Below are 25,325 nucleotides of genomic sequence, written 5' to 3'. Positions count from 1 at the left end.
CCTTTTGTAGACCATGCAAAGTCTAAAGCTCTTACAATCATGGGCCTAGATGTAGCTGGCCTACTTTATGCAGGAGTTCGCTCCCTGCAGCATCACTAAATATGACTAAGCTGTCAGTCTTTTACATGATAATGAATGACTTATCACTCCAAAGCAGGCGTGCTTATGACCAGACAGAAATTAGGACAGGAAACAAAGATTGTGGTTTATGGAGAGCACGCTGAATTGGCATGAAAACATGGCTGCCCATTATTTTGTCATAATTTAAGATGGCTCCTAGTTCAATGGAGTATTGCCCTTGCATCGTTTTCAAGCCTGCTGGTTAATTGAACCCAAATATCTGCCTTTTTTGTTTCACACTTCATCAGTGTCTCTAGTGTACAGAGGCAGTTATTGCCATTAGACCTCTATTTGTGGCACTGTGGTTATTATTATTATTATTATTATTATTATTATTATTATTATTATTATTATTATTTATTTCTTAGCCGACGCCCTTATGCAGGGCGACTTACAATTGTTACAAGATATCACATTATTTTTACATACAATTACCCATTTATACAGTTGGGTTTTTACTGGAGCAATCTAGGTAAAGTACCTTGTTCAAGGGTAGAGCAGCAGTGCCCTCCACCTGGGATTGAACCCACAACCCACCAGTCAAGAGTCCAGAGCCCTAACCACTACTCCACACTGCTGTCCTACATTGCAGAAAATGGAAAATTATACCATACAGCCTTTTAAATATGTTTGGTCCTACTCAACTGATCTAAATGAATTAGTATAAAAATACTGCTGATGTTTAAATCATTAATTAAAAAGGCACACATGCACTGTTAGAAAGATTGTTTTTTGTAACTTTCTGCTTCTGTTTATATTAATTGAATGCATCTCATTGTCTGTTAAACAAATATGATTAAAATATATGGCATGCAGTACATTAACTAATTACATTTATTAGTCAGATGATATCTTGGATACATAAAAGTGAGGTAAAAAGTGACTTCTGACATAAAATCAGCTGTCCCATGGTTAATATATCTTACCTCTTAAAAAATGATAATGCCAAGGAAGGATGTTGTCCCTGGGTGGTGCATGGTGTGTAAACAAATCACAAAGTCACTTTGAAAACAAAGTTTATATTTTGATACCTGTGTAAACACAACACAAAATCCAGCCCTACACAAAGAGTTCCCCACAGTCCTGATCACCACTCTTTAAAAATGTACAGTATCCTTGTGGGAAGGAAGCGTCCGCCATCTCACCCGATCCCAGCAGCTAGTTCCAGGTAGCAATGCACTTGCTCTGTTCTCCGACCTTGCTCTGGTCCACAGGCAACGTCTCCCTACTTGCTGGAGTACTGCAGGCAAAGACACGTCGGGTTAAAATCCAAACATGGCAGACTTCCAGATCACCCTCCTCCCATACCATACCCACTGATCAACACAGTTCCCTTTTATGATCCAAGCCACACCCTCTCAATCTTCCATGACCAATCGCTAGTCGATTGTATCCATGGAAAAACACTGGCTTTGACGGATGTGCAACTCGAAACACCTGTGTGATTGTCCTTCCCAAGATGGCCGCCGCAAGCCGACTCTATACTTAAGGTATGTTGCATCTTGGTGCGGACCCACGGGATGGTCGCTCTAGTGTCACCAGCTGTCGGGAGGCCAGGTTTTACCCCAACTCTACCTTCACCCTGCTACAGATGTGTATTTCTGAAGCACCGGTTAAGACATTGCCATGTCAGCTTCACTTAGATACATACTTGTAAAGCAGAAATCAATATTTTCTCTGGAGAACAATTGGCTTTATAGCTATGATTGTGAGCTCAATTCATTGTGATGTTCTACTTAATGGTCTAAAGACTTCTAACAGAGTATAAATATACTACTGCCAGTTTTTTATACTATTAAAGAGACTAGTTGACCAGTTTAATGTAACACAGCGCCTAAAGATCAGTGTATCTGTGTCATTTTTTCATTAGCAAATGTGATAAAAATGTGCCAGCATTATTTCTTTTCATACTGTCACATAACGGCCCATTTGGTGCAGAAAATTAAATACGGGGAAACCAAAAAGAAAAATGGAACACGCAGTCCAATTCCCCCAAAAAATAGGAGACAGTGTCCCAGAGTGGCGCACCTGGTAAAAGCACAGTTGCGTGATGTGCAGGGGGAGTGTGACAAGGAGAGAAGGAATCTGAGCTGCAAGTCTACCTCCCGACCAGAAAGGGCGCTATGTAAGGTTGGTGGTACGCTTTCCCAGAGATGGCCTTGATGGTTGGTCGGAACTGGAAGTCGGACATTTTGGAAAAAGACAGTGGTTGCAAGACTGCTAAACGAATCCATTGTGATCAACTGTGGGGCACGCAATGATTGGATAGAGTGTGGCACCGGGCTGGTCACAGGGGGGAGTTTGGCAGTAAAGGGGAGGCAGCTACATGAGTACGTTGTGTTTGAGCGTTGTGTTTGTTTGTTTTATTTTGTGTTGCAGAGGAGTAGGAGTCAGGGAGCTGCAGCCACGGAGCCAGCACAAAGTACCCTGTATTGGACATTCACTTCTTCCCACGCCACTCACATCCTGACAGGGAGTCATACAGCGCAGGTTCACTCCTTCTCCTCATCGCGCTACAGCGAGCCCTCCTGGCAAGGCGCCCAGTGAGCTCAGAGCGGACACCTGCAGGGCTGGCCTTTGTCCTCCAGAGGCTGGTAGCGTGTGCAAGTATTCCCTTCTAAACTGGGTGTACGCACAATCGAACAGAAAGTATGTGATTTATCAGCACAGAGTCACACACCATGCATACGATCATTTCCTTGTGTCAGAATGGTAGTGCTGGAAGATAAGTTGTTTTGATTTGTTGTACATATGAAATCAAACCACAGAGGTTTTCATGCAGGTAGGTATATAAAGGATATAAATCTAATACATTTGCAGTGCTGTATATATAGAGAAAAATAGATGACAAGCAGTGTATTATACTGCTGTATACTGTAATTCCAGCTCAGGCACCAGGAGCAGCTATTTTAATTAATCCCAATAAATTTGTATTTTTTCTCACAAATGTGTTTCTGCAATGATAATTGACAAGACACCACATGTTATGATTATCTATTCAGGATTCAAGATATTTAGTGAGCAACTGGTCTTAGTGGAGTAAAATGGTCAAATGCACCACCAGCGGGGTGTCCAACATGAGTACATTTTACGGTACAAAAAGATATTGTATATGGAAAGATCGGTTGATAAATAAGCAAGGGCATACACAAGATTAGTATATTAGTTTTCTATAAATCATATAGAGACTCCGAGCTTAACAATATTGACCTAGGGTTTACATCCTTCTTAATATAAACTCACTGATAGATGTGGGTGTCTAAATGATTGCTTGTTACATTAACAACCCTCCACAGCCTGAATAGCAGTTATTAACAATTCCCACTTTCAAAGAAAACGTGTATAACCTTTATCCTGTCATAACTTTCAGTCACTGATTTGCATACTCTTACTCTCCAGCATTCTTCGTAGATAAGCAGTGAACACATATGTGATGCATATTGCCACCTGTTGGAGTGACCCTGAAACGGCAGAATATTTATTTTATTTCCAACCACTAAGTTTGCATCGCTTCCTTAATTAATATCTGTGTTGCAAATGTTGCACCATTTTTGTGCAGTCTCCTTTGTAGAAACTCATTTTTTGGTTAAAATGCTGAATATCCAGTCCAGTCATTCTGAACAGGTAGTTTTGTAAATGTATAGCAGACATATGTGGGACAAATCTTTTCCTTATTTTTGAAGGCGGGGGGGTTATCTCATCAGGTATATCAAGATATTTTGTAAGCGAGAGGGCAGATTGAAGTAATATAGACAAAGATATAATAAAGTGATAGGCCAGAACAGAAAGTAATATATTTTGTATATATATATATATATTGTATATATATTTTATTTTTTTTAATTGGAGTTTATAAAATTGCCAGATCAATTAAATTAATACATTTCTAAAAGTTCTAGTGGTCTGGTTTCCATTCCCTTTGCTGTATGGCTCAGCAAAAGGAGAAATCACAGAGACTTGGCTTTCACAATTCTCATACATCATCCAGTTTAATAAGAACTAAAAGCATGCATACATTTGCTCAATTAAAGAGGCCTGGCATCAGTCCAGCTACAGAATAATGCTTCAAAGCTGTCTAAAGGCTGAATAATGAAATACAAATTGGCTGAGGTGCAGATAGTGTGTACTCAGAGGGATCTCTATCTGAGTAACACTAAGAGATACAAATCATAGACCTGTCCATTACTGCCTCATTCTTTCCTCACTGAACTGTGACAGACAAGATGGGAGCCTTTATCAATTTATAGCTCCCTAGACAAGTTATCTGTTAACGATCACTGGTTTTCTGAATAGTAAAGGCACTATAAGAACATATTTACAAAGGTATCACATAATCTTTATGTATTTCTAGAATGATAGAGCAGTACAAACAAGCTTTCGTAAAAATACTGGGCAATGTTTTATATGGGATTAATATCATTTTACAGGCCGGTAATGGTTTTAGATGGGATCTTTCATCACAGAGTTGTCCAAGAGATTTAATCTTTAGCCGTATGTAAATGAGCTGTGTTTGTATTACATCAAACACAAAATAACACATCTTTTGTTTATTATTGTATTGGTTTCTGTAATTTCTCAGTAATTATTAGAGCCCCAGTAATTTAAAACAGTAAAAGGCCCTTAATTAACATCCTATACACAATAAAATCTGCATAGTTACAGCATTTGTGGTTTGTAATTGTGAAAAGAGAATTGGGCCCAGATATTCGAAAGGTTTGCGCACCGCACAGAGGGTTATGTGTATCGCAAATGGCCGTTATGCGCGAATGTGCAAAATGTGCCATATTCGAAACTTCTTTTTGCGTGCCACAATCCATTTTCCCTGTGCACAAATATAATGTATGCATAGCGCAATTTGGTGAGAGTGGCCGACAATCTGTGAGGTCCTGCCATGTTCGAAACTATACGCCAAGCACAAAACCAATTTTGCGAGGCACAAAATAACGCTTTTAAAAAGCAAGCCTTAACTCCACGCACATCACTCCAGCACTCACTCACCCAATCACTGAAGTGAAATGCAGGCGCTTTCCGAGGTACTACAACAATGGAAAACACCCAGCAATCATACCAGGTTCCGTCCACATCTATATAATGATTATAGTCAAAAGAACGATTCTGATAGCAGCGTCACTAGTTTAATACATGTTTAAAAAATAAACAGGGAAGCTGCAATCATGACCATTCTTTCGGACCGAAAGAAAACTAATCAGTTTCCCAAGCACGCTTTCTTGGTGCTGAAAGAATAACTCCCAAAACAGAATCACGAGTACAGCACGGTATCACAGTGCATACCATCGGTGTGTAACATAGACCGAGGCGGCAGATACTAAACAACTGCCTGTATAATGCAGGAAAGCTTTGCTTTAATAGACACATACAGCAGTATATCAACCCTAGATCGATCAAGCAACAGTTTGCACCTCCTTACCTTGCATTCACATAGATTTCAATATCAAATACACTGCTTATACAGTAGTAGGCTAGGCTACTGATTACTGTATTGGTACATTTTGTCGGCATTTTGAATGTAAAGTTAATGTACGAAAGGTGCTCCTTTCTTATTCCACTGCCAGTTCAGCCAGTTTTATTTAAGTTGATTTGCCCCCCAGGTTTGTCAAGCAAGTTTTATATATATATGTATATATATATATATATATATATATATATAATACAAAACAGTTGATTCCAGCTGGCTCAATTAATCTTATTAATTATTATTGTTGTTGTTAATATAAGTATGTATTTTCTTATAACAGACGCCCTTATCCAGGGCGACTTACAGTTCTTACAAAAAAAACACATTACAAAAATCAGATCACTCCAGACACGGAGCAATAGCGGATCACGGGTAATACTGTAACATGGTACTGTAACAGAAAACAAGAAAGTCAAAAAATGTAAATGAATTACAATAGGTAACATGCACTCATATTTGTGTGACACCTGTCAAAATTGTGGAGACAGAAGTAGAGAAATCATAAACTCACTTCGCAGCAAACAGCACAGCATAGATACATCTGTTGGAATCCCATAGAATCTGTGCTGGCCCTTTAAATATTTAGCTTATTAGCCAAGCTAATACCAGTGATAATAATAAACATTAGATACAAATGTATGCATGAGTGCAAATTTCACAGGCTTGCAATGTGCAGAATGTTTCCATTGCATGCGTTTAGCTAAGTGCCCTATCCTCAGAAACATTGGCAAAGGGCTGCAGTGCCCAAGGGCTCAATCTGTAAAATCTCCCTGTAGTTGTATCTCCAGAGGCTCCCTTTCCTTCTCATGCCCCTCTCCCGGTAATTCCACACTCGAGTATAAAGACACAGCTGACTTTATTTATTTTTTTTTAGTATTTTTATTTATTTCTCATTGATATCAGAACACCCACGATCTGCGTTCCATGCTATTGACTATGCCATACGGGTGTGGTAGGAGCAGGGTGCGTGGTGAGTAGGGGGCAGTTGGAAGGGGCTTTCTGCAGGAGCATGAGTAAGGGATACACATGTGCAGACTGCATCCACAGGCAGCGTTCTTAGCCAGCTCCATGCTGAGATTCCCGTCTTCGGGGCTTCTGAATAGACTTCTTTTACAGTCCACACTTCTGTAAATATGTTTATGTATAGTGTAAGGAGCACAGGGTCAGAGCTACTCAGAACACCGGCTGACAGGCGTGTTTCTGTAAAATAAAGAGTGGAGTTTGATGCTACAGAGATATTTTGTCCATCTCCTTCATGTTGACACTTATCCAGTTAGCAGGTCGCTACAATATATTTTTGTTTAAGTTATATGTTGAATAGCCTACACTATCCTGTGGTCTATTGTTTCATTTCTCCATTTAGTAGCTTATTTATATACAGTATTTGTGGGGGTGGGCATGCAACTTCAGGGGTGCCAATGCTACCGATGTGTGTTGAGCTTTGATTCTGTATTCCATGTGCAGGTTCCATGTGAGTGTAGACTCGTCTGAGGAATATTGGTATGTACTGTACGCCTATGATAGCTGCTTGGCAGGGTGGTGTTAACAGTCCATTGCACACACTGTGCGAGGGGATTGAGCATCGCCTCAAATATCTGGACCTTGGTCTCCAATGGTACGCTACTGAGAAAAAGCTGTTTAAGTGGCCTTAAAAGTTGGACTAAACAAAGAAACCCTACTAGCCTCCATATTGTATGTTTAATATTCCTTTGCAACTGCTGCAGAAAAAAAAACACGAACATACACCATGGGTAAGTGGCTACAAACAAGCTTAAAGAACATACAACCAACAATACTATTCAGTTTAAATTACATCTGCCATTCATATACAAAGACATCAACCCATGGCAGCTGTAATTGTCCCCATTAATAGGCTGTCTGTGCTTTGTTTTATGTTATTCTTTTTTGGTCTCTGGTATATGTGTTACCAGATTATAATATTATAAAAGGGTAGAAAAAATGTTTAGTTCCACAAATGAAAAATAAAAAATAAATTGACACAGCGGTTTAAAAATATTGCTTGTTCCCATTTAGTATTTTGTGTATGTTCCTCAATTTACAGCATTCAAAAGAAAAAGGAAGCACTAAAACAAATGCAGTTCAAGTGTGTTTGTTGATATGAAATTGAAAACTAGCCAGTCAATAATCACAAGGCAATCTCTCAATTGTATACCAACGTTTGCTCTGTGATTAATGGATTACCCCAGCACAACCAGATCTAAGATCATGACCTTGTCATCGTTCAACACATTCTTTCGATTCATTTTTTTCAGGTTGTTTCTGTGTGAAAAAGTTCAGGTGTGTATATAATACATATTATATATGTTTTTATAATTTAAAATAACAGCAAGTGGCTGCTCTAGTAAAAGCACTGCCATTGATCTTCAATTCTCTTGATTGATAAATGGGCTGAGATGACAGTTGAGTGGTGCCCTGATGTGCACTAAATGGTTTTTTTTGATGGTTGGATTAACCAATGGAAGGGGGGTACAACATTACATTTAAATATTTAAACACTCATTTCCTATAACTCTATCTCTATCCCACTCCTGAAGCACAGTAAAATAATTGGTTTAATGGATGGCCTCAAAGACAAACCTCAGTTTTCTCAACATCAAGCTGTTTTCCCCACTGTAATTGTGCCATGAATATTATCTGTTCCAATAAGGAATTGCTGAATGAGGCTTCTGCAGTAATGTCTGTTGCTAGGGGAGACATGCCATGTGTGGAGCTGTTAGTGTTGTGATGTACTGTAGCTCCATTCACATTTAAATAAGCGGTTTCTGCATGTGATGCCTTTAGAGATACCCATACATTATCTGCTAATTGCTGTTAATATGCAACATTTTGTATCTCTGAACCATTTATGTCTGTTTCTATAGCAAAATAAATTAAACAGATCATACACTATAAAGCAAGACAAAAGTCTTGTAGACTATTCTCTGGCATCCATTACATAAATGACAGCAGATGTGAGGCACACAATCTACTGTAATACAGTCTCCTGTATGCTAGCTTTTCACCAAAGGACTTTTCTCTATTTTTCAAAAGAATCTTTGTTTTTAACACATTAAATGTAATATGAAAACATTGTATTTCATTGTAGAAGTTTAAGTCTTGTGATATATTTTCTTCTGATTTTTTTTGTTTGTTATGCATACACATTTAAATACAGTGAAACATTAAAGACCACTTGTATATAAAGACTCACTCTGATAAATCCACATGCATACAGTGTATATGGTTCCCAGTTAAAATTACCTGAATATAAAGAGCACCTGTGTAGAATAAACACTTTTAGGTTGCTATTATACAGTAAGCAAATGATTTTGAATTGGATTTTATACCTCTCATTGTCCGCAATGTACAGTAAGCAGTAGGCTTTCAGCTTAACCCTGTGTTGCCCTTGTTAAAATCTTGGCAATCAAAGCCTGCTACTATAAAACCAGATGCATTGCAGTATATCCTGTGTCCAAATCCTCTCAAAATATTCATAAAACAGCCAAATGGTTGTCCTGTCAGAATGGTAGTTTTGGCCTGTCTTGAGCTTTGACTTTATTTCATTATTTTTACAAACATTGAACCAGAAAATAAAAACTGTAGTGCCAAAAGGTTATTTCGCTGTGGGTTATTTTGTTGTCAGGCAGTGTACAGCTGAGTATATATGGAGCGGTTTCTCAAGCCTCTGAGAAATGACGCTGAACATAATGAAACACTGAACCTCCACCAGTACAAACAAACAGCTTCTCTCACTAAACGTATCAAAGTATACTTATTACTTTTTTTATTCATTTTCTTTAATTCTTTTAAAATGCTGTTTGCAATGAAAGCAAGGTACTCAGGATTCTATGGATTTATTGGGTGGGGGTCCTCTGTCACAATGTCTAATGTCATGGGGAACCTTTGTTATAGGTGATAATTAGGTTACAAAACGCAAGGGAAATCATGGACATACATATAAAGAGCACGGAACTGCTTTTGGTGACTTATTAGTTTCCTCTTACATTCATGTCCATTTCTCAGTTTAAATATTAGAAGAAGCCTACCTTTAAAAAATCCTTCCTCTTCTGGCTTTCTTTTGTCTTTTTCTTCTCATAAACTGCACACAGCATAGGTAGTGTAGTATAGTGCAGTCCTGCTCCTGAGAGTCTATTCCGTGTGTTGAGACTGCATGGCTACTATAGCTGTGACGTAGAACAATAAGGACAGTTCTATAGACTCAGGGTTAGATGCCACATGTACAGGAGTCTGTTCAAATAAATATGCATTTGTTCTGCACTGCATTCAGTCTCTGTTTTGGATTATTACAGGTAGGTTACCATGTCACCACTGTCAATTATGAATATCAGGGCCATGCTGAGCAACAAGTACAAATGAATATTCATAACGAGTATGCCAATTTTTCCAATTACAACTAATACAAAAGCAATTTTGCTAGTAGTATTTGGGGGAAAAACTTTTTTTTTTAGTTCATATTAGGTTTATCTGGGGATTTTTGTCTTTTTTCAAGGATATGCATTATGTCTATGTACACATCTGTGAAACTAAGTTTGTTTTCATTTATCAAACTATTTTTGTGTTGTTTTCTTTTATAAACCCACAGCACTTAATAAGTATGTGCCAATTGCTATTGTCTGTTTTGTTGTCTGTTTTATTGGAAAGATATATTCCACAAGAGTTAGAGAAAGACTACTAGGGCACCATGTATTGCAGAGTTAGGACATGGGGAAGCAGATACAATGTTCCATATGTATTTTTATGTAAATAACTTTTTGGTTTGAGTAGATGTATTAAACCAGGGGTGCACAACCTTCTTTTTGTGAGGGCCAGATCACGGAAAAGACAACTGGCCAAGGGCCAAAATGCATGATGTAAAATGCAATGCCTATATATATATATATATATATATATATATATATATATATATATATATATATATATATATTGTAAGATAGCGGGTTGTGAGAGACAGCAGGGAGGGGGTTAAAACCTCCCTGCGAGAGAAATGCACCTTTTTGTTAATTGTTTTGATGGATTGCTTTATTGTTTCATTTAATTTGCTTATTGTTTAGTTTAATTGTTTTATTGTTAATTATCATCCGCACCTGGACGTTATTAAAAATTAGGTCCAGGTGCGGGATTTAAAAGGAGAGCAGGCAGTCTGCTCGAGGCTGCTGAGTAGAAGGAGGCAGAAGAGGTGCTCTGTCTCCGAGTAGCCAGAGAAAAAGTAAGTGCGGTGTCAAACCAGTGTGTTTAAGTTTGAGGTTTTGGAAGGACGGGAAAACAGCGTAGCTGTCCCGTGTTAGTCAGGGTGTTCCTGTGTGTTAGTTAGTGCTTGTACAGAGCTAGGTGTTTATTTTGTATTTTGTTTTATTTTGTCTTTATTAAAAATATAGCGCAAACGCGCAAGAAAATCCATTTCTGTGTGTGCTGGGTCGTATTTTTAAAGGGGCACGAACCCGAGTGAGTTGCGCTTTATTACAATATATATATATATATATATATATATATATATATATATATTAGATATAATTATTTAACACTAGTTTTAAGCTATAGTAATTTTTCACAATTAACTTTTTAGTACTTAAATTCACTCTGGGGAACAGTCCAATTAATCAGTTGGAGATGTTGCAGTTATTCTCAGTTACCAGCTGAGAGATATTGGGCTCCAGTGAAGTGGTGGCTACTCTAAGCACTGCATGCAGGTTATCATCTGTCAGCCTTGTTTTGAGGTGTGACTTGTTTAGCTTCATAAGGGAAAACACCTGTTCACAGATATAAGTGCTTCCAAACAAAGACAGAAGTTTCAAAGCTTATCTGCTAAGATTAGGAAGCTGATTGTGGTCCAGTGATGAGTAGAATTCTAGGAGAGGCCGGTCCCTGTGTTTGCTCTTCAGTGCAGTGGAACACTGAAGATCAAGAACTTCAAGCTGAAGATCATCAGGTACACTTTCTGCATCAACAGAGAAGGGGTCCACGAAGAGTTTAAAAGAGGCTCGCTCGCTCCTGAATTGCTCAAATCTGCTGGAAAACACCCCATGTAGTTCTTTCAGGACACTTGCATGGCGTTTCCAGTTGTATGTCTCTTCACATGGAAAGGCTTCTTGACATGTTTCAAAGTGTGTCAGCTGCCCTTTCTCGAGTTGGTTTGTGAACAGCTTTAATTTCATTTCAAATCACAAATGAGATGCTGACTTCCTTGTAACTAGGTTTAAATCATTTAAATGTCCTGTGATATCAGTCAAAAAAGCCTGATCAGCAATCCACCCGCTTTCTTCCATGGCAGACGTGTCTCTTCCCTTCTCTTGCAGGAAATGTTTTATTTCTTTTCGCAGTGAAAAGAACCTCTTTAGGACGTTGCCCCGGCTAAGCCATCTCACTTCAGTGTGATGAATCAGGTCACCGTAAGTGAAGCTGATATTCTCAAAAAAAGACTGAAATTCACGGTGATTCAAAGATCACAAATGAAAAAAGTGAACTGCGGATACAACAGAGTCCATCATTTATTTAGACTTCCGGTATTTTGCACACAAGGCCTCCTGGTGTATTATACAGTGATACTGCTTCAGCAGCGCAGCTCGATCCCCCATGTGCTTTTTTAAACATCCTATAAAACCGTTAGTCTTGCCAACCATAGCCGGAGCACCGTCGGTTGTCACCCCCAACAATTTATCCCACTGCAAATTTAAATCTTCAACAGCTTTCTTAAAAGCATTAAAGATGTCAGATCCAGTGGTTCTGCCATGCAGAGTAACTAGAGATGCCAGCTCCTGGTGTGCTTCAAATGTTTCTGTTACTCCACGAATGAAAATTAAAAGTTGGGCTGTATCAGTGGCATTGTTGCTTTCGTCCAGAGCAGCAGAGAAATACACAATATTTTTTTATTTGCTTTTTAGCTGATCATAGCTATTTCCAGACATGTCTGCTATGGGTCTCTGCATATTCTGGAAAGACAAACGTTTTTAAAGGAATCTTTATTTTCTTTGCAAACAGCATCACATATTTGCATCAGGCAGTCTTTTACAAATTCCCCATCGGTAAAGGGATGTAATGATTTTGCAATTTGCTGCGCGACGTTGAAACTTGCTATTGTAGCAGCTTCAGATTCCTTCTTTTTCTGTTCAAAAACACCTTGCTGCCCCAGTAGTTGTATTTAGAGAGACTCCATTTTTTTGTTCGTGCTTCTCCCAGCAATTCTTTGTATTTGGGATGTTTTGTCGCATAATGGCGCCGTATATTGTATTCTTTGGCAACTGTGACGCATTCGAGGCAAATGAGGCACGTATGGACACCGGGTTTGACAGAGACATGTTTTCAGACGCTACGGAGGCAGCCTACCGTAATTTTGTGAAAGTATAAAAATATTTTACCTCGAAAATAATCGCAGAGCAACAACCATAAACATGAATCGCTGTCTTCCATTTAGCATCTAGCTGGCGCCTGTTCCCGAACCTTACGTCATGCTTTCCAAGGTCTACTGTACTGTATTACTATTGGCTAACATGACAGAATCCCGCACAAATGGGCTGGGCTTGTGTATATTCCAAGCACTTCTAAACTTTAATCCCCTCTGTCTGTCAAGTTATACTGTAATTATATTGGCTAACATGATACAAGTCATTTTGAGGCGTCTGCCACTCACACTCACTGTGTGAGTCACGTGTGGGTTCTCTCTTTCGAACGCTACTTGTTTCCAGTGAGCGGTGGCTGATGTAGAATTTGTGATTTTTCTTTTTTTGAGAGTGTGTATTTTCTTAAAGGCGCGGGCCGTGTTTCATTTATAATGTAAAAGTCCTTACGGGCCTTATTAAAGCAGTCAGCGGGCCGTATGTTATACAAATAATGCTTTTGCTGTAAATCTGTGGACAAGTTATATTTAAAGGATTAACAGCATACATTACTACAACAAAGGGAGAAAATTGTCCAATGTAACCCTGGTTTACGGTAAAGCAGTGTTTAATATAAAAAAAAATGGAAATAATACACTAAAATATCATTGGATGCCAAATGATGTTATGGCTTTCTAACATGACTAGCAATTACTTTTTTAATTGAGGCAGCACTGGGAGAGAATGTGGCGTCTCTGGATTATGTAATGAGTTATCAGAATGACTTGATGTACTGTAAATAGGGCAAATAGTATAAACAGAAGATCATTAGGAGCACAGAGCTGGTTCTATAAAGCATGAAGAGAATGCAAGCTGTGTGTGCTTGATAGATGTCACATGCATGCAAATCTGCATGCAACACAATTTTTTTATCATGAAATTCAAATGTGACATCCACAATCTATACCAGTATGTACCTCCTGCACAGATATCCTGGCCTAAAATTCGTTCGCTTTTAGATTGCCAAGAAAATTGCATCCAGAGGAAAGGGTTAGAACATGTTAAATATCAAATAAAAATGGAAGCTTTTCTTCTTTAATGAACCTGTTTTTAAACACCTCTCACTTGCCTTTCAAAAGAGCTGAAAACAGGAAGGGCTCTCTGAATTATTTAAAGAGATCCATTTTTTTCACAGAGACGTTCCTATCGTTTGTTTGCCCTGCATTTCAATTAGCTCCTCGTTCATTAGAATTCTCCACTGCTGCCCTGGTTTGCTACAGATCCTCTGTGACATCACTGAAGGCTCTGTGCTGTAACACGTACACTTCATCTCACTCAGCCATGGAGCAGTGCTTCATGATGATGGTCTATCATGCCAGCTTATCATCACTGAATTTTTAAAGGAACACTATCATACGATGGGCTGATCTTGACTATAATAAACAGTACTGGTGTGAGCTAGAAGGGACCAGCTGATTGGTTTTGTTTTTGCTGATCATTATGACTAACCTTGATTTAAAGGTAGAATACAATGTGAGTCGACATAAATGCTAATATAAAGGTACTTGTCTATATTTATCAACAATTTATTACTGTGTTATTTAACAACTCTAATCAAACAATTCTCAAGGTTTTTTTCTAGTTTCATTTTTTTTCTTTCCATTTAGTGTTTTTGGTTATGGATGACTAATTAGATTAATCTTTATTTATTTAACCATAATTGCCCCAAAGTGATGCATCCCATTAGCTCCTTTTACTTGAATCCTGTTATGCACAGTGAGTTTACATGGGCTTTGTCCACTAGGTCAGTAATATAAATAGTCTTTTATTATGTTTTTGATTCAGCTCAACCAGAACATAAGCCTGCTCTGACCCTTACTGAATGTTTGTTTTATGTTTATATTGAAATTTAGTTTTTTGATTACGCTACAGTAGCTGAGATTTTCAAACCATTGTTATTGACTGGTAAAAACCCAGGTCCACAGTTACTGTATAATGTGTTGTAGCAAATGTATGAGCTGGCTGTATGCAGTAGGGCTCTCTGCCTTGGCCATCTGTCTCGCTGATAGGAGTGTTTCTTGGAGACTTGCCCACTGCTGGTTTGCTGACAGAATAGATCCATCTCAAATAAATCCATGTGTCTCCTGCTCTTGACTGATGGTTGGATACTGTGAGATATAATAAATACGAATAATATAGATTGTGAAAATGTACAGATATTCTTTCTTATTGTATATTTTCCTTGGATATCAATGTATTTTGTGTTTAACATTCTTTGATGTTCATTAGACTACAGTATGGTTGGATTAAATATAGAAATTCATATTCAGGTAAATTATTATGCACATTGTTCAAAGCCTACTGTGTTCAGTTGAGAGAATGTTGCTATTTCATTGACATATTATTTTGCAGCCAGTGTTTTCTAAATAATTTCCCTTAAACCAGAACAGGAAAGGAAGAATGTATATGTTATGCCTCTCCAGAATATCTTTTTTGTGTCTAGAATGAGTTTAGCTTTTCAACATTCCACCCCTTAACAGTTAGCAAAAAAGCTTAATGATCACACTTCAAAACTTTAGGTTGTAGTGCACCAGGTATTAAGGGTGCAGTGATCCTGTCAACAAAACACCAGCATTTCACAGGGGAAACCTCAATCAGCTTTTACTTTTGGCAGTTTTCTCATTCCAGTAGAAATTGTCCACCATCCAGTCATGTAACTGCCTTGACATAAAATACCAGTACTTTATCGTGGTTTATAATAAATATAATAAATAAATGTTGTCGTAGTTGTTTTGTGCTTGGCTACCTACATGTTTTAAAATATAGTATTTTTATTACTTAACTGTATCTGGTCCCTGTAGCAGTGCTGGGGTCGTGCACATAAGGAGGGGGCTTCTGTAATTGTTTATTGTAAATATGAGTGTTGTGACTGTGTAAATAAGAATGGGATTGGTTTTAATGGGGAACCTGCCTGCTGTGTTTAGTTGCAGGAATGAGCAGCGTGCGTGTGTTTACCAGCTGCAAGCTCCTAATCAGCAGGTAGGCATGGTGCAGCAGAACGCCAGGAATAAAAGGGTCCCGATTATACAGATCAAGGCTGCTGTAAGCCATACGGGTCAGAGTGATGCTGCTGCTGCCGAAGCCTCGGCCCGTCTGTGCTGTTGAACGACTGGGTTCAGGGAAGGAAGCAACCACCTCTAATGGCGATCGTGTGTATACTCTGAGGTCGGGAGGTGGTCGGGGGTTTGTTCCGGGAGAAGGAAGCTGCAACGTACCAGCGATCGTGTGTATATCTGAGGTTGGAGTTGAGTGAACTGCCCGATGGACAGGGAGTTAGTTTCGAGATAGTAGATCCCACCCAGTATAGCAGACAGGTGTGGAAGCGGGACCTCCATTTGTTAGACGAGTAGCGTGAGCCGTCTTCACGGCACCTTTTATTTGATAGTTTTTTTGTACAGTATTTATTTTGCCTTTTGTACGCAGGGCCGTATGTCCTTTGTGAGCTACCATTGCTGGTAGCGCCACGTGGGGTTTCTGTCTGTACTATACGCAGGGCGTGTCAATCCCAACCTTCTAGTCTCCTTCTCCTGTCAATCAAGCAGCGAACACGCATCCACGTCATCCAAACCATTGCAAGGAACCATTAAGCCACGTGTAGCGAGTCCCCTGTTACAGTTCCTAACAATGTAAGGTCTGGATTTTGAAGCACATGCAAAGTCTAAAGCAATGTTTAAAAACAGCAAGAAACAGCTAAGAACAACAGTTTAACCGTCAACTGTTATATTTCTTAAACTTCTATTCTGTTAAAATTGTTTTATTCCTTTCAGAATAGGGACACACTTTTTCTTCTGCACCTTTTTGCTCACTTACCAACAATCACGTTCACATTTCAACTAACACAACATATCCAGATGGATAGAGGCGCTGCACTCAATTTAACTTAAACGATTAAGAAACAAAATAAAGAAACACATACATTTGCAATAATAGTGTGCCATAAAAATAGTCTGTCTGAGAAATAAGTGGGCCAGCAATTCTTTAGAAATCAGTCAATAAAAGTTAGGGCCACAGATATTTCCCCTGTAAATTACGAAGTCTATAAAAACTGACGCAATATAGTACCATCATAAATCAATAAAATAACGTCTAAACAGGTCAGTAACTGCACTATAAAGCAGTCGATAAGGTTAATAAAGCCCTGCCAATACTGTGCACACAAGCAGAAAGGTGAAAAAAATATTGAAACACAATTTAAGCCATGTTGTTTTTATAGAAGGCCTTCTGAGAAGCTGTTGTCTCTTATTAAAGACGACCACATTTGCATCATAATTGTGCAGTTTTGCCATGCTTTTACCATAGCCTACCATATTGTTCTGGGCTTAACAATGCTGACTTATCCTTTACCGTGCTTCCACTGTGCTTTATTACACTTGCTGGGCTTTTATTATGGGAACATTAATAAAGGACCTTTTTTATCCTCTCAAAGCACTGAACACATTTCTTGGTAATATCTATAAATAAAGTGAATAATAAGTGACAGGTAACATAATGTTACACTGTTAAACAATCAAGGGGACCTGATGGATAAGTGTACAACATGTTCAGTTTTCCCATCAGGTAGACTGTGCACTGTAAATCTCTTTATGTCAAAAGTCTTTTTTGAAAGCAGTATTCAAGAAACTTAAATGACAGCAGATTCCATAAAGTGTATCTATAAAGTGCTAACAGTAAAGCTGTTATGTTGTATACAGAGTATAGCTTTACACAATTAGCAAGCATAGCACCACACCTTAAGTGGGTTAAAAAAAAAAAAAAGCAACTCTTAACCTGAACCTAGTTTTTATTTTGTTTTGTTTTTCATATGTATTTTTTAAAGGCCATGTTATAATTAAAATAATGCAACTGACTCTCCTTACTTTTAGATCCTTAGAGGGAAACAATGCAATTAGTTCTATTCCCTGTCCTTGTTTCCCAAGTGGTGCCAATTAAACGTTTCCTGAAAGAGAAAGCAAAAGACAAGCAGTGAGCACAGACACAACCACAGAAGCCTGCACTATATCCCCTGTAGTGAGAAAACAGCACCCTGCTGGCAAAGACAACAGAGCTGTAAGGTTTGTGTCCTAAACTGACACTTTGAAAAAGAAGACCCCCTTGGCCATTTAGGTTTGCCGTTACCTGAGAACCAGTAAATGAATGGCTTTATGTAATCATTGCTGTCCACATTTTTAAAACACATTAACAGATCATCTTGAAAATACCTGAGTACAAAGTGAACCTTTTTGGGCCTGTAATCCTCTCATGAATCCCAATTTCACACAGATTCAGCATCTGATCTCAACTCACATAGGGAATGCTCCACGTCTTGTAATCGATGGCCACAGTAACACCCTATAAAGTGCTGTGTTAGTTTTGTGTGAGATTTACTACATGCAATGTATTATTATGTGTAAATTGGGGAACATTTGTATTTATATTTATTAATAATAATAGGACTTATTTATTAGGTATTGTAATTCCTTAAAACTAAAACAGAACTTGTACAGCTATATAGCTGATGATTGTAAGTAAACAAAAATAGGTTACTGTAAGTCTAAAAAATAAGCAGTATCCAATTATCTGTGCTGCCATGTGTAACCCAGGTTAGTTCATGCTTTCAGAAATGTATAGAAGTCAGAGGCAGTGCTATATGGTGAACTCTTATAAAGATGTTTTCTGTGTGATAGAGGGTACTAACTCTTACTTTAAAACACTTGGACAGATGTAGTTTGGGTTGCATATGTATATTGAATGCAAGTAGAACAGAAGAGAACAGAATACTGAACATTTTTTATATTTAATAAGAAATGTATGAATCTTATATTTTCCCAACATCATTCTGGAATTAAATAGAATCATATAAAAAATATATTATCAAGATTTTGTATACATTTTTCATACACCAAAATTGGCCCCTTTTCTAGATATGAAAAATATATGATATATGTTAACTTGTGAAATTCGGGGGGCGTAAACCAGGGCTTCACTATTTTCTAATTTCACCTGTCTATCATTATTGACTAATTTCACCTGTCTGTCATCATTGACTCCCTATTTAATTATTTATTTCTTAGCAGACAGTCCTTTTCCAGGGCGACTTACAATTGTTACAAGATATTACATTATTTTTACATACAATTACCCATTTATACAGTTGGGTTTTTATTGGAGCAATCTAGGTAAAGTACCTTGCTCAAAGGTACAGCAGCAGTGTCCCCACATGGGATTGAAACCACGACCCTCCGGTCCAGAGTCCAGAGCCCTAACTCCACACTGCTGCCATGTGATTTAATCACAGTCACAGCTCAGCTCTTTCTCTTGCTTTTTCCCTCCTCCCTCCCTCCCTCCTCACTTTTTTCATATGGCGCGTGCCTCTGTGTTGTTCCCCTCTGGGGGGATAGTGACTCTCACTTCCCCGACCTGGAGTTTCATTAACTTTGCAGGCTCTTCATGTGGTCAGAGGGGACCACCGGCCACACTATTCTTTTGCAGCTCATGCGCTATATATCTTGCCTTAAGAACGAAGGCTCTGTCTTACTTCCTCCTTTACCCTCCTGGGACGTGGTCATCTTAATCTTAGTGCTCGAGTCCCATAACTAACAATTATTTGTGTTCTTTCAGATTCTCTTTTCTTCCCTATGTCAAGGCTTCATATCAGCCGTCCTCTGATGGTCGACCCAGGTTGCTAACTGGGACCCAGTCGTGAGGCTGAGCCTATAAAGACTCTCCGAGAAGTCAGAGGACTCTGTCTTTTCAGGGGCCCGGAGGCCATTAGGGCTAGTCTTGACTCCATAGGGAAGGCTCTCTCGGTTAGAGTCCAGCCCGTTCTTTTCCCGCTCTCTCTCCTCCTCTAGAGGCCGAGCCTTGAATCCCAAGTTGCAAAACACTCCCTTCCTCTCGCAGCCCTGGTTCCCGCCCCGTGAAATGGTAAATATATGTTTTATGTATTTAAAATATATAAATGTGTATATATGTTACATATATTGTTAATGCTTTTAAAATATAAAGTAAATATATGTAAAAATATATAATTCATATGAGAAAAATGCATGATGTATACATTTGAAATATTTAATAATAATAAAAAAACAAACAATATTGTAGCCAAGCAGGGCACTTAAAATCACCTTTATGGAAGGAAGCAACACCTTCAGTGTTCATTTGGCATAGATTGTCAACAGCAGTGACTCACTGCTCACTAACACACACATGCACGCACGCATATATTTATAACAATATATTGTAAAATATATTTTTTGTCAGTTAAATCAAATGAATTACTAATGTATAAAGAATACATAACAAATATCTGGTGCACTTGGAGTATATTTTAAATATAATTTAATCTGTGAGCCATATATTTATTTTATATGTTGAAAATATATGGTATATGTGTGTTATGAACTTGTAGACCAGTAGCTTTGTACAGTATGTCCTGATGCTCATAAAATACTGTGACTCACAGCACAGTAACAACATAATCTATGCAGTACGTTAATATATAACAGTTTTATGACAATTTTCTTACTGTTTTTATGCCCTGATATTTTACAAACTGTATATGAATACTTTCCTGTGATAACATGTAAACATAAAAGAAGATTCATATTATAACTGCCAACTGCTTTTAATTGAAATTCCAGGGCCTTCAAGGATTACCGAGGCCTCCAATGATAAGAAAATCACTAATTGTTGTATACCTTACACCCCTCCAATGGTACAAAAAATGATTTTTTTTTTTTTCAGTTTATTGATGTATAATATTACAGTAACACAAAACAGATGTCTGTGTGAAGTTCTACAGGAGTTGCAGACTGTGACCCAAAGGAATGTGGTCTATTGTTGATCCTTCAAAAGCTAGTATTTCTATCTACCAGATGAGAGGGGGTATTGACCGGTTTTAGTTATATTTTTTTTAGTGTATTAGCTTTCATTTTGGCATATTTGTCCTAGTACTGTGGGACATATTACCAGGGTTTTGCAGCAAATAATGACCCAGGCTTCTCAAATATACAGTATGTACGAGATTAATGAGGTGTACTATTTTTAAGCAACAAAGTCAAACTTCCCAATGTATAAAAACTCTGAACAATCTTGTAAAGTTATATTTTACAGTTTTTCAGTAATGATAAGAGGATATCTCAAGATGGTTGTTGACAGATAAACAAATCAGATAACATAATGACATAAAGATCCTCTCATTGCAAAGCTATTTACATATTGTTATTTCAAAGTCTGGTGTTATTAATACAGTTTAGGGGAGCAATATTATACTCTTTATATAATAAAACCTTACCTTTTCTGTACAATTGTTAAACAGGTCTTAACTTTGCAGTTTTGAAAGAAACTGACTTCAACCAGTAACATGCTTTGACCCCAAAGACACTGGTGACAAGATCCAGGGAGTGAAAGTGTAGCAGTTTACCTGAGAAAAAGGGTATGAAAATCTTGTGATATGTTTTAAAATGGAAATACATGTTTGCTATACTGTTGGTGTGATTCAAAATTGCACTATTTAGAGCAATGCAGCGAATAAAAGAGCAAAACAGTTTAACAGCACCACTTTTATATTGAAACATTTGTCGACCGTTTTGGCTTCTTTAGCAAAATATACCAATATAAAAACAAGCCTTGGAAAATAACTCCCGAGTTAGAAAAAGATCAGAAATTAGACAGATGTATAAAACGATCCTGTATCAGGTTTCCTTTGGGAAATACAAGTAAGGAAAACAAATGCCTTACATGTATTTCTATATAAATGCCTGAACAAAATAATTCATACAAGGCTCTGCTCTGATGCGGATATATTTGTCCATACACCACTACATTTGTTAATGACAGGAGAAAGAAGAGTACAGTAAAAACCGTGTTTGCTGCTGGAAATTCTGGAAATTAGATGACAAATGGGCGGTATTTTATGTCCAATAAGATATTTTAAAATGTGCTCATTTGGATTGAAAAGAAAGAAAGAAAGAAAGAAAGAAAGAAAGAAAGAAAGAAAGAAAGGCAATGACTTGGAATGAGCTTCAAACAGAATATATGCTTCTGTAGATAATCTGCGTTGCTTCAATTATCATTTAGATTGTTGGCTGAGATGAGAACTACATATCACAGTTATGATGGCGAGAATTTCTCAAAAGTATGTTTAAGTGATTCTGCAGCTGATGCATAGTTCACACACCCTAGTCTCTGTAAGTTGCCTTGGATAAAGGCGTCTGCTAAATAAACAAATAATAATAATAAATACCCCTTAAAATGTATACAAAATGTGAACATGCAAAACTATTCATATCCCTGCAATGTTTAGACTTGTGATATATGTTGCTTAGCTTTACAAATCCCTAAGGGATAAAGGATACATGTCGAGTAAATTTAAACCTGACTTGAAAATATTTCCATTTCCTGTCATAATGACATGGGATATCGAGAGCTGGCAATCATGCATACGCGAGTCATATACAGTGCTTCAAATCCTCACTCGTGCTGGTTCAGCCGTGTATTCCTGACTTGTGTTATGCTCTTGCTCCTTTTGCCTGCTGCTGCATTTTGCCATCCAGCATTGCTGCAGTGTTTGTACCAGTCAATGCGGCTTCAAAGATTCCAACACAGGATTTTCTGTCACAAACCTCCCCAAGAGCTACAGTGTATCTAAATGTATGTTGGTCCAGTTACAATCTGACACTGTATATTAACAAACATTGAAATGATTTTACAAAAAGAGTAAGCACCAACAAAGCCTTGCAGTTGCATGATATGTTTTTATTTCTTTAATTGCATTGGGCAGATATTACACATGACAATATGATGTTTATAATAGGGTGCTAAGTACCAGAGGTTTTGTGCTGGTTTGAGAAAGAGCCAGTCCAGTGCCTTAAGTCCTGTTACAATTGAAACTACATAACGTCCTGTGACAGGATGACTGGGCGGTGACGTCACGGCAGAAGAGGGAAGGTAAATACTGACACCAGGCACTGCAGTTTTCAAAAAGAAAGACGCGGCTGGCCGCTTTATTTTCAAATAACAAAAATAAATCAGATATTTTAACAAAAAGAAACTGTGCTCACAGAGCAAAATAAATAGCTAAATAAAAACAAATCATGAGCACAAAATAAATGAAACAACACAGGTCAGGCTGGGCAGATTGTCTTCACTGTTCCTATGTCTATTCTTTTTAGTTTTCGTTCTTGCTCTCGCTCTCTACGCTCCTCTCGTACACCAACCCCGAGTGGCGAGAGCTGCAGGCTTTTATATTAAGGTGACCATCTCCCGATTAGCAACAAAATGAATCACTTACTTAATTCGGGAGATGGCCACCTTCTGCAAGAGCTTTCTAATTACTGTGTGGATGGGGCTTCCCATCCACGCTACTCAATACAAAAACAAACAAACATTCGTCTACGCCGTCATCTATAAATACAATAATAAACAATAACAAAACCCGCGGGGCTTCGCCGTCTTCTATACATAATAAATAAATCATCATCATAATAATAATAATAATAATAATAATAATAATAATAATAATAATAATAATAATAATAATACAAAACAAATACAAAATAATACAGGGGTGGAGGGGGACCCCGTTCTAAAAATAAATAAACAAATCAATGTACAGGGCACCTCGCCCTGTTACATGTCCTCTCTGTTCCATTATTGTCTAAATTATGACTTTGCACAGTTAATAACAGCCCAGAAATTCAGCCTGTGAGAGCTCCTCATTTTAAACAGCTTTGAACTTCCTTGGAATGCTATAGGGTTAATGCTCTGCAGCACTGTTTGGGGGAAGAGACAGCGTGGTGCTGTACTTTCAGAACAGCTTGGCCTCTGAAGTCCAAATAATCTGCAATGTACATTACACACATTTTGCTGTCATTTACAATTCTACCATTTACTATTGTACAACATTAAACTGCAGATTTTACAACAACAACAAAATGTTTCTTTACTTTCTGAAATAATATAATAATCTTTTTTAACAGTGTTTTCACTCACTAAAATAAACATTCTCACACTCCAGGATACATATCCAGAGATTGAGTTATCAGGAGAACCAACCTAATTACAGCAGTGTGGAGTAGTGGTTAGGGCTCTGGACTCCTGACCAGAGGGTCGTGGGTTCAATCCCAGGTGGGGGATACTGCTGCCTGTACCCTTGAGCAAGGTACTTTACTTAGATTGCTCTAGTAAAAACCCAACTGTATAAATGGGTAATTGTACTGTATGTAAAAAATAATGTAATTGTATGTAAAAATAATGTGATATCTTGTAACAATTGTAAGTCGCCCTGGATAAGGGCATCTGCTAATAAATAAATAATAATAATTATGCGTATATGGACATCTAAATGAAATACAGGATTGTAACATACTTATGACACTATCATCAGGTGGTTTATTAGACAATCGAACTGAAATCTTAATTTAATTACAAATGTTGTGCTATACATTTCAGTAAGGAATACTTTATATTCACTTTATATTTCGTTCTTTTACTGTTAAGAAATTTAAACTTATGGTGTATAAATATTTTTTTCCTCTGATTACATTTGAATACCTCGTTTCCTCATAGTGAAATAGAGAAGAGACACTGAATAGATACATATTGCACTTATCGACACCACCAGAATATAAAAATGAAACCACAGAAAGGTTCACTGCAGTGTTTACCATCAAGTTTTGTGATGGGCCCTTGCTCCTTACCGTGGGTTCAAGTGCTCAGAATGGTATCATTTTTATACATTCTTACTGATCTCTGCACTCTTTTCCTTTTGATGTGAGCTGTTTAAGCAGTAGCAGACAGTAAGTCAAATGACAGACCTCCATGAAATATGCATGCTTGCAGCTTTGAATGGTTAGTTCAAAGGAGATGCCAGGAGAAATTCTAAAATCCTCACTAATGAAGACTGAACACCTTGTATACAATCTACTTAATCTCCTCAAGTGCTGTATGGACTTGAAACTGTCCTGTTTTCTTTTCCATATACCATACATGACATGTTGTACATTATCCAACAAGTACATACAGTATGAATTAATTTAGAAAGTCTGGGGGCTAGTTTCACTTCTCTCAGACCCCTTCCTTGATAATAATCTGGGTATCCCAAATAAGATAATTTCCTCCTTTTTAATGTCATGCTTTACCATTCTTTGCAGTTACTTCATAATATTCTCTCAAGCAGGCTGTGCACAACCACAGAATATTGAGGTAGTGAATACAATAAGCCTTTAGGATTTACATACTATAGAGATATATACTTAACCACAGTGACTATCAGACAGCCCTATACAATGATGAAGGCACTCTGAATGTGGAGTAAAGACCCAGGCTAAAGGAAAGACACCGTTTGATGAAGGATTTGG

The 25,325-nt window shown here is 37.8% G+C and overlaps 1 long non-coding RNA gene across 1 annotated transcript; it reads right to left on the bottom strand.

Moving 5' to 3' along the window:
- Positions 1 to 500: 500 nt before the first annotated feature.
- Positions 501 to 21,390, bottom strand: LOC131730832 (uncharacterized). Its single transcript, XR_009324361.1, has 3 exons — positions 21,260 to 21,390; positions 17,844 to 17,923; positions 501 to 1,360 (listed from the first exon to the last, which is right to left on the bottom strand). It is a non-coding gene; the product is annotated as an uncharacterized LOC131730832 (long non-coding RNA).
- Positions 21,391 to 25,325: the final 3,935 nt, after the last annotated feature.

This window comes from Acipenser ruthenus, chromosome 3 (assembly GCF_902713425.1).
Source record: "Acipenser ruthenus chromosome 3, fAciRut3.2 maternal haplotype, whole genome shotgun sequence".
NCBI lineage: Eukaryota > Metazoa > Chordata > Actinopteri > Acipenseriformes > Acipenseridae > Acipenser > Acipenser ruthenus.
The sequence above is the reverse complement of the archived record's forward strand: the minus strand, read 5'-3'. Positions and strand labels throughout refer to the sequence as shown.